At 41.1% G+C, this 10,605-nt stretch overlaps 1 protein-coding gene across 1 annotated transcript in view; it reads left to right on the top strand.

Moving 5' to 3' along the window:
- Positions 1-137: 137 nt before the first annotated feature.
- The window catches only part of mapk8b (mitogen-activated protein kinase 8b), a 45,878-nt gene continuing 35,410 nt past the window's right edge, over positions 138-10,605 (top strand). Inside the window, 1 exon segment of the mRNA XM_037755976.1 lies at positions 138-497. The gene's annotated coding sequence lies outside the window, so the exon portion shown is untranslated.

Raw genomic sequence — 10,605 nt, 5'->3', positions numbered from 1 at the left:
TACATACTATGTATGTATTGTATTATTTTAAAGGATTTTTCTAAAAATACCCAAATAAATATATGTGAAATAACATCTTCACGCTGTATACGGCGTCATTTCAAAACGTTGCAAAAAATCGTCGCTTCCGCCTCCCAGTAGCAGGCTGCCGGGAACGCGCAGGCGGTCTTGAACGTCCCCCCGGTCTGCTCATTGTGCAGCGGAGGAAACATCGCCAGGCTTCGACGCTTCAGACGACGCTGCTATGAAATGGCAGAAACTGCTTGTGTCACGGAAGCACAACGATTAGGTTACGTAGAAGCTACACATGTATGTTGCGATGACCCCAGCCTGCTAGTGTGAAGAGCAAACGAGGAGCGTATCCGGAGGAAATAAAGGGATTAAAGAGGCTGTTTTTATCTCCAGAAAGAAGAAACCGTCCTGGTTGGTTTGTGTCTCCAGCAGGCAGCGGAGCGACTACTGCGGGTCGACAGTGTCGGATTCAACCGGAGAGAGGGGTGAGATACACATATGGAGGTTTTCTACCTATGAAATGTGTTTGTATTGTTGTTGTCAACACTTGTGGGTTGGGAACAGACACATTGGGGTCACACACGTTACTGTAAAGAGGTGCTAGTACATTAAACACGGTGTTGGTACAGGTCTGGCCTAGCTGACTGGTACCAGGCAACCAGACTGAGTGGCTACACTACTGTAACGCTAACCTCTCCGTGTCAGTGCTGCACACACACTACCACTGCTCATACACTGTAAACTGTAACCCGGGTGTGCAGTTTGTTACAAGACGTGGAACTAGTGAAAGGTTCAAGTAAACCCGCTGTGACCTCCAGTCTGTGGTCCCTTAAACACGAAAACATCCTCCGTGTAAACAGAAATCACTGATCGACGCCTTTGAATACACCCTGTTTTAAGCTCACACCAGTTTACTGCTGTTATATGCTCTCACACATGTTTCTATTCGCTTGGAAGGTGGGCAAACTCAATTCCTGCACTGTAAACTGAGCATAGGTAGGTTTACACTGGTTATTATACTGTAGCAGCATCTGTGTTAATTCAATAATAACCCTGGGCAGTATGGGATATCAATATTTGGCTGCATGCAAGGCTGCAATCTGTCTGTTTATGTGTTTTTTATATGATAATTATATGATGCCTCACTGACCTGCAAATTGAGAGGTGAATGTTAATATTCTTCCTTTTGCAAATTGCACAATGAGACAGTTTGGTTTCTCTTTGTTACAGCAATCAAATGATATTCACTGCTGTTATATGCTCTCACACATGTTTATATTCGTTTGGAAGCTGGCTAAACTCAATTCCTGCACTGTAAACTGAGCTATAGGTAGGTTTACACTGGTTATTATTACTGTAGCAGCATCTGTGTTAATTCAATAACAACCCCTGGGCAGTATGGGATATCAATATTTGGCTGCATGCAAGGCTGCAATCTGTCTGTTTATGTGTTTTTTTATGTGATGATATGATGCCTCACTGACCTGCAAAATTGAAAAGGTGAATGTTAATATTCTTCCTTTGCAATTTTTGCACAATGGGACAATTTGGTTTCTTTTTGTTACAGCAATCAAATGGTAAACATGTATCTATCTTAACGGTGAAGCAAAATCGCTTATTAAGCCAGGGGGATCCAATGTGGAGATTATCAGTGATGTTAATTTCTTGATCTGGGTTATTAGAATTGTCTGATCTAAAGGTAGGTTTGGCTGAGATTGTGACAGGCTGCAGACTTGTGTGTCTGGTGAATGCATCTTGGTTATACTATCTACCTAACATGTTGCTGTAGTCACATTTGGGTGATGCAGCTCCCAGACTGCACTGCACATTGCTAGCGAGGTTTTCTTAACAACCTGCCAAGGGAATAGCAGTGGTCAGCCAAAAAGCACTAAGAAATCTGATTCCTGCACCAAAAGGGGAAAGTAGCTGGAAAGGTCCTGGCTAACACATGACGAGCCCACGTTCATATCTGGAGGTCCTGTTGGTTGGTACTGAGGGATTTTGGGTAGAGATGGCTCGATACCACTTTTACCGATACTGCAACCTTGAGTATCTGCCGATACTAATCCGATTACGTCTTAAACAACAAAGTTAAATAAATGTAATAACTTTAGTTACTTTGCAGATTCAGGTTATTAATACAAAATATAATGAACTAATAAATGCGGATGTATTATTATTGATTAAACTACCCAGCAGTATATAAAATCATTAAAGTGTTCATCACTTTAATGTTGCAGCTGGTAAATGCAGAGCTCATTTAAATGATTTTATGTACTGCTGGATAGTTTAATCAATAAACTACCCAGCAGTTATATATATTATTATTATATATATAATATATATTATATACAATAATATAATATATATTATTCTGCATAAACAGGACTTTTACTTTTGGTAAAATGTTAATACTTTTACTCAAGTAGCCGAATATTTTGATGCAATAGTATTTTACGTAAGTAAGTAGAGATCTGCGTTTTTCTTCCATCTCTGTAGGTTAATATTAGTTTATTGAAATATTAAAAGGGTTTCCTTTTCACTCACATGCACACAATTTTCAGATACAGTTAATGCAGTGTAGTGCGTGCACTGTTTACCTCTCCATCATCTACTGCTGCTGTCTGTCTGTCTGTCTGTCTGTCTTTCTCTCTCCAAAGTGCGTTCGCGTACTGACTTCACACCTCTAGTAAAATGAGTCATTTTGGAGCGATGCAGTAACGTAATGTTATGCAACGTTAGGTTTGTAAAATGAAATAAAACAAAACGCTCTGCCATTTCTCCTCTCCTCTTCCTGCTGCAAGTCACTCAACGCTGACCATCTCTCCTTCACACACAGTTGGTTTAGAAACCTGCATTTACGTTGACAGTCGGTTCTGTAACGAACACTACCGCACATCCACACACAGTACTTTTTCTGTCGGGGCTCAAACATTCAAGCCATTGATTTCTTTGTTCCTACATGTTAAAGTTGAATGTACTGTGTGAGTCTTTGTATCCAAACTCCGTTAACAGATCAGCTTATGGTACCCACCATAATTTGCTGTGGTAGGTGTAGTCGGTATTTGATATAAAGGCAGGCCACACTGTGGCATCTGCTGGCTGTCCTGCTCTAACCTGTTGGCCAGGACCAGCCCTGACAAATTAAAACGACAGCATGCCACAGTTCAACACGCAGTCATGGATCACCACTCGCTCGTGTCCTTCCACACTATTGGATCATGTTCAAATCCTCTTCTGCAACATGTGATGTTTCTTTAGTCATTCTATCCTTGTGCAAATATGTTTTGTGCTTATATGCACCTCACATAGCTGTTCAAATAGACTAAGGCTTGTTGTAAAGATTTACAAGCACAATTGATTATGTACATAATGTATAATGACATCTGTGCGGCTGGGTAATATGGCTAAAAAATATCTTGGTGATTTATTTTTTTCCCGTAGCAGTCCGTATTGAAATACATCACATCATTTTCAGTCACTAGTCCTGTTGTTAAGCTTAACATTTAGATTCAAAGACAAACACAAAATCTATTTGGAATAATACATTGTACAAAAATAAACAAAAATCTACTATAATGTCGCCATAAATATGAATAGATAGCACGTATTGTGTATCGGCACCATGTCTTTTACCATTAAAAAGGGCAACAGCATGTGTGAGGTGTTTATTAATGGGGTGGAAAGCACATAGTAATGTTACTGTTTGTTATGGGGGTGTTTCTCGGCATTCCCCAGAGGATGGGTGTATTTGCTGGTGTTTGAGACTGTGCGCTCGCACTCTGCTTGCTTTATTTGATGGAACTTTGTTTTGGGCAGTCTCATCCACTGTATGGCAAAATGTATGAGGCATTAAAAGGTGCTCTATACAATATCCAGAGCATTAATATAGCAGCAAACAACTATAAAGATATGTAAGGGATAAAGTACAGCGAGCCGGCCATTGTTGTGAAATAAACCCCAACAGTAGAGGTGGAGGAAAAAAAATTGATTTTCCTATTCACGTATGTATCGCGATTTTTCTTTTATTACGATTTCAAAATTGATTTATTAATGCCAGAATCAATATATTTGCTTCATTTGAGTCTATGCAGAGGTAGAAGGAAGTTACTGCTTTTATTGTTGTAGTCTGAGTAACGTAACGTCATATCCGTTCCATATCCTTCAACCAAAACAAACAGCAGCCGAAACAATAAAGTAGAAAACGGCGGACGGTCCACATGGATACGACCTGCACCCTCACATTTTAAATCCAGAGTGGTAAACACTACACATACAGTAAAGCATGTAAACACTTAGGGTTTCACACATCGCCATGAAAAGGAGAGCTAGACATCACGGCTAAAGCTGCACACAATAACACAAACTAATTGCTCAAGGCAGCTGTAGACCAGCAACCAGCAACTCCCGTGTTCTGCGAGGTAAAATGACTGTTTTTGCGAATGTAGTCTGGTGGCTTTGAAGACAGCGAGATAACGGCTTCAGTTCCCCGTCGGAAAGGGCTGTCTGGCGGCAAGGTAAAGCGGTGAAAAGCTGTTTCCGACAGGGAACTGACGCCGTTATATCCCTCTCTTTAAAGCCACCAGACTACATTCACAAAAGCAGTAATTTTACCTGCGCAGAACATGGGAATATACATACAACCTCACTTAAAAAAATCCAAACTAACCCCTTCAGTTATTTCCAAACTTAGCACAGCTAACTTTGACTCAGCTAGTGTTAGCATTTACATTATTCATAACCTTATTGATTAGCTTATTTTGGTAACATGCATCACTGCTTTTTGCTAACGGCTGAGTGGGCATTTCCATTTGAAAAAAACAGAAGAGAACGCAGATGGACCTTTAAATACCCCCAAGTTGTCCCTTCCGAAGATTGGAAGAGAAATGTGGTACAGTGTCTTCATTGGTACTAATGTTTGGCACAGAATGTGCTCTTATCAGCAGCCATTACTTTGACTGAATGCGAGCAGTTCAAAGATAAAATCTAACTTCCTCAATTTGCCGGCGGACTGGACTCAATCTTGGCCGCGCAGATAACTCAAACCCTGTTGATATATGCAAGAAGCTGGACAGTAAAGGCACTGTATTCAGAGTGGACAAGAGCAGACCTGTGATAGCCGGTGAGGGACAGATGGACTCCCAGGAGAGACAGCGTGATGGACAGCTGTGGGGGAGATACCAGTGTAAATCTGGACAGGATTGCCAAGACGAATGTGTGTTCGCCTCTCCAGAAGCCATATCTGACACTTTTTGACACAGTTCTCTTCGGTCTGGTTGTCAGAGACGTTACATCCTCCCAATTTTCAATGGAGGGCAACAACTATTGCCAGCTGTGGCTGATGGGAAATCTGTTATAAAGCTGCAACTTTGATGTCAATATGATATTGATAAGGATTATCAATAGATCTGAATGACCTTTTACCCCTGAAGGAGTCATGGTGTCAGATAGATAAAATGTAGTTGTGGGTAGGGCTGCACGATTATGGCCAAAATGATAGTCACGAGTATTCTGATAAATATTGAGATCGTAATTATTATCATGATTATTCATAGATTTTAAGGACAAAATATTTTTATTGCAATTTCACATTTAAAAAAACAGAGCGCTACTTTCACTTCCAACCGTCAAAAATTCGAAATGTTATCCCTTTACTTTATTAATGTCATCTCTAGTGGTTATTTGCATAAAAACCCACAATTCAAATGATTAGGAAATACATTTTTGTATTTTTATTTTAATAATTGCTTTGATTAAAAAAAATCTTGGCATTAGTGGTTGTAAGTCTATACTATAAGCTGCTTAGAGCTAGTGTTAGGAAGTTAAACTGACGGTGCATCTCTAGCTATTAGTTCAGAAAGCGCTTGATTTATGCAGCAGAGTTTTCTATGAGCGGAGCACGCATATTAATACGTCAGTATTGCAGTCGATCATGTTCATTTAATTGTGGGAAGCCAAAATCGTGATTGCGATTAATATTGGATTAATGTGCAGCCCTAGTTGTGGACCTGTGTTTTGTTTTGTTATATCTAAACATGCAGAACACACTTGACTACTTGCTTTCACTCATTCATTCTTTATTTTGCGTGCAGCCCTGGCTGTACAACACGCCTCCTAACAGTTGAATTGGGCTGACAGCCTGACACACACTGTCAGCCCCGTTTCCACATGCAGCCGCAGATCCTCCAGTCTCACAGTCACCCCGATATGGGCTGTTCTGTCTCCAAACAGGAGAAAAATCATGTCACAGCGCGCGCCGAAGCCTAACATCAGCTTAGACATATTCCGGCAGAACACGACACAAGTACACACTCTCTCTCCAACGCAGCTTATATTTGATTTACCCAATGACATTTATTTTCTATAAAGCCCTATAGAAGTTGCTTCCATATTATTTCTGGTCCCTTTGCTGCCAGATACCGCTGGCAAACGGAGTTGACATTCTTGCGGCTTGGGTGGATCAGTCTAAATATTTGATGATATGCAACATCAGACTGAATAATATGGAAATATAGGGACGTGAGAACACTTTACATCGAGGTTATTATAGCGATCATAATTGTGCAAATAAATTCTTGCAGCCTCGCTACAATTGGGAAATAAACACACTTTGTTTGGTCTAAATTATCCATCCTCATAGACTTTATAATATGGACAACGCATCTCCACTTTCTCTCACTGTACGAAAGTGAAGCAATAATATCCCGGATACAGGAGCTGCCTTGAGATTTTGATGTCATTTGGAGTAGGGCTGCACAATTAGTGGAATATTAATCGCGATCAGGATTTTGGCTTCCCACAACAACTAGAGATGCACCGTCAATCAGCAGTCGGTCGAAGCCGGTCGGTTTTCTGCAGTCTCGTATTCATATGTCTCATATTTTTTGCAGGTCACGCGATGGTAAATTATAACCCTATCATGATGCGTTCAAATATAATCTTGTAAAATTGAGTTAATGGCGAGACATACTTGAATAAATCCAGTTGTTTGAAGGATGTGTTTTCACGGCAATATAAATTAGACAACGAAGAGAGAAATATGACCTGTTTAACTTCCCAACACTAGCTCTAAGCAGCTTATAATATATAATTAAAACTACTAATGCCAAGATTCTTTTTTAATCAAAGCAAATATTTCCTAGCTTACAGGCTAACCCCCCTTCACTTTAATCAACAGGTGGTTGGCAAGCAAGATGCAGGAGCTTGGCTTGCGTCTTGAGGAGTTGTAGCATTTATTTACTGACAAATAAACGGTACACACGCTGCACTGCTACTTTCACAGCTATAACATTACTGATAAATTCATATTCATCGTCCTCTCTCTCTCTCTCTCTCTCTCTCTCTCTCTCTCTCTCTCTCTCTCTCTCTCTCTCTCTCTCTCGACCAGACACTTGCTAACGTTACGCCGGGCCGACACACAGCTGACCGCCTTATTGTGAAAGTTGCTGCATGTGTCCACGACAATACACGCAGCGTCGTGGCTGCTAACTCTCCCGGTCGAGTGAACCGGGGACTCGGTTGTCTGTTTTGCTCATACACTGCAGCTGGTGATAAATTATGGATTCAACCTGTTTGTTCATCGGCTTATCGTTGCATCTGGACGGCTTGTTAGGCACTAAAACCACAGCACCGCTGCACGTTAATAATCGGTTAACGAGTGTCTGATATCGGTGAGAAAAATGAGCATCCCTAGTCTTGTGACGAAGGCTTTTCCCCGTTCAAATAGTGTTTCCCTCCTGTTAGAGCCGCCTTCCTCGGTTGTGCAAGGTTGGGTTCTGATTAGGTGTGGCAGAGATAACTGGTTCAGCCTGTAATTACTACATCTACTTAGCATACAATATATCAGGGGTGCCCACACTTTTTCAGCATGCGAGCTACTTATAAAATGACCAAGTCAAAATGATCTACCTACTATAAAAATACAAAACATATATTTATTTATAAATATATTGAGTATTCTTTATATGTACAATATATGTTGGTGTACCTTGCATAACTGCATGAACCCATATTGTACAATATAACTCTGTACATTTTTTGTCATTACCTTACTCTGATGACTTGCACTGAATGGAATCAGCCAGGGATGCATAGTCCGGACAGTAGCTGCTGATAGCCAGCCTCAAGCACACTTCCAAATGATCATCAGTCAAGGTGGAACGGTATTTGGACTTAATAATCTTCATGTGGGAAAAGGCTGACTCGCATAAATAAGTGGAGCCGAATAATGCAGTCATGGAGGTAGCACATTTCCTCATGTTGGGGTACTTTTCCTCTGTGAGTAAGTTCCAGAACTGTCCATGAGCCCTGGACTTAAGCTGAATGTCAGTTTGTAGTGTCAAAATCTCATCCTCCACTCCAGATGAGTTCAGGTGAAACAGTGTTGCAATTTTTGATGCAAGTGAATCAACCTCAGCATCTTCCTGAAAAGGGTAGCACATGAATGTAGCGACTGGCTCCAGTAAAACAAAGTCTTGAAAGCGTCTGTCAAACTCTGACAGACAGTTCTCAATCTGCTCTGTGTAGCGTGCACTGTCAAGTTGCACACACGCCTTGCCTTGCGTCTCCAGCTCTGACGCGAGGTTCTGGAAGTTTGCCAAATCATGGCGCTGCATCTTTGAGGACAGATGTTGCATTTTCCGTTTGAAAGCATTAACTGAGCTGATCATATTGATTACGATTTTGTCTTTTCCTTGCAGCTCTACATTCAGGTCATTTAACATGTTGGTCAGATCGGTTAAAAATGCTAAGTCTAGCAGCCACTGATCGTCATTTAGTTGGTTGTATTCTGCATGTTTAGCTACACGGAAAAACTCCTTAATCTCCGGACAGAGCTCTCGAAATCTTTGCAGGAATTTCCCTCTACTAAGCCATCTCACGTCAGTGTGTAGCAACAACTCAGAGTGGTCGCAGTCAGCCTTCTCCAGATGCGCACGGAATAACCGTCTTTGAAGAGATCTGGCACGAATAGAACAGGCGATCTTCATTGCCACATCCATTATCTCTTTCATGTTGAGCATTTTTGCGCATAACGCTTGTTGGTGTATTATGCAGTGGTAATTGAGGAAGTCTGGGAAAGCATCGTCCTCCCTGCACTTGGCAATAAATCCATTTGAGCGGCCAACCATCGCGGGCGCTCCGTCCGTGGTGATGGACACCAATTTCCACACTGGGAGCTGGGTTTTCTCGATAAAGTTTTTGAAAGACTGAAAAATGTCCTCTCCTCGCGTGTGTTCTTTCATGGGCAGTACTGTTAACAGCTCCTCTTTTGCAGTCATATCGGGAAACACCATCCGAATAAAAATGCACAACTGGGCTGTGTCACTCACGTCTGTAGACTCGTCCAATTTCAGTGAGAAACACTCGCAGTCCGCGATATCCTTCCAAAGTTGCTGGGTCAAATCCTCGGCCATGGCTTCACTGCGCCGTGTAACTGTACTTCTTGATAGCTGGAGAGCTTTGATTGAAGATAATATTTCTGGTTTGTTTTTAAAATCTCGGAACAACGAGTCAGCTGCTGCAACGAATGCCTCTTTTACCATCTCTCCGTCTTGGAAGGACTTCTTGTTCTTAATGATGAAGTGACTCACCCGGAATGATGCTTCGGTGGCAGCCTTCGCTTTTGTGGTCAGCTGTGAGAAAAATGACTGCTGTCCGGACAACTGGGATTTTAGTTCCTTCACCTTTCTCTTTCTCAGCTCGCTTTTCGGAGGGAAGTCAGTGTTGTAGTTTTTGTGAACAGTCCGAAAATGCCGCTCCACATTTCCCTTCTTCGGAATAGCAATGGTAGACTGGCAGATGAGGCAAACGCACTTCGAATATGACATTGTGAAAAAAAAGTCCTCCTCCCAGTCCGTATGGAAGTGGTAGGTTTTTGGCTTCTTACTTGGTCCAGCTCCCCCACTCATTTTTATACCCTTTCTTAAGTTTAGAAGAAATAAATTGGAGGCTAACTAGGCAACTTGGTAGCTTGCTAGAGTTTTGCCGCACTTGGCGCGCTTGTTTGCGCATGCGTGGTGACCCATGTGTCAGAAAAGATCAGATGTCAGACTGGCTGCCCTGTATGTCAATCAAGTGACACATTTCATAGTGAGGATGGATGATAGGCTGACGTCTATTTATTTTTTTAATTTTTTTTTTTTTTTTTTTTTTAATGCCATGCGATCTACCCACACTACCTTCGCGATCGACCGGTAGATCGCGATCGACGTATTGGGCACCCCTGCAATATATGGATGTGACCTCAATCATTTTGGCTGACCTCTATATTGCCTTATCTGTTTATGCGTGTTTTTTTTACATAAGAGAGGACATTGGATATTGCACATTTTTGTTTACAGAGCCAGAGAGTCGATTTTATTTATTGGTTTGGTTGTGTGATTTTATTTTATTTATGTTTTATTTATTTAGGATATTTTATTTATATAATATTTTTTAACATTCTAATTCCAATTTCTGAATATCTTTAAAAATTAAAAGTTCATTGCCCTTTTAAAGGGTGTGCTTGCATTATTATGCTATTATATTATCGTTATGTTAGTGGCATAAAATTCTTTTAAAATGACAATAATTTCGCAGTTATATCTGGGACAA

Source organism: Sebastes umbrosus, chromosome 20 (genome assembly GCF_015220745.1).
Source record: "Sebastes umbrosus isolate fSebUmb1 chromosome 20, fSebUmb1.pri, whole genome shotgun sequence".
Lineage (NCBI taxonomy): Eukaryota > Metazoa > Chordata > Actinopteri > Perciformes > Sebastidae > Sebastes > Sebastes umbrosus.
This window is presented reverse-complemented; position numbering and strand designations above follow the sequence as displayed.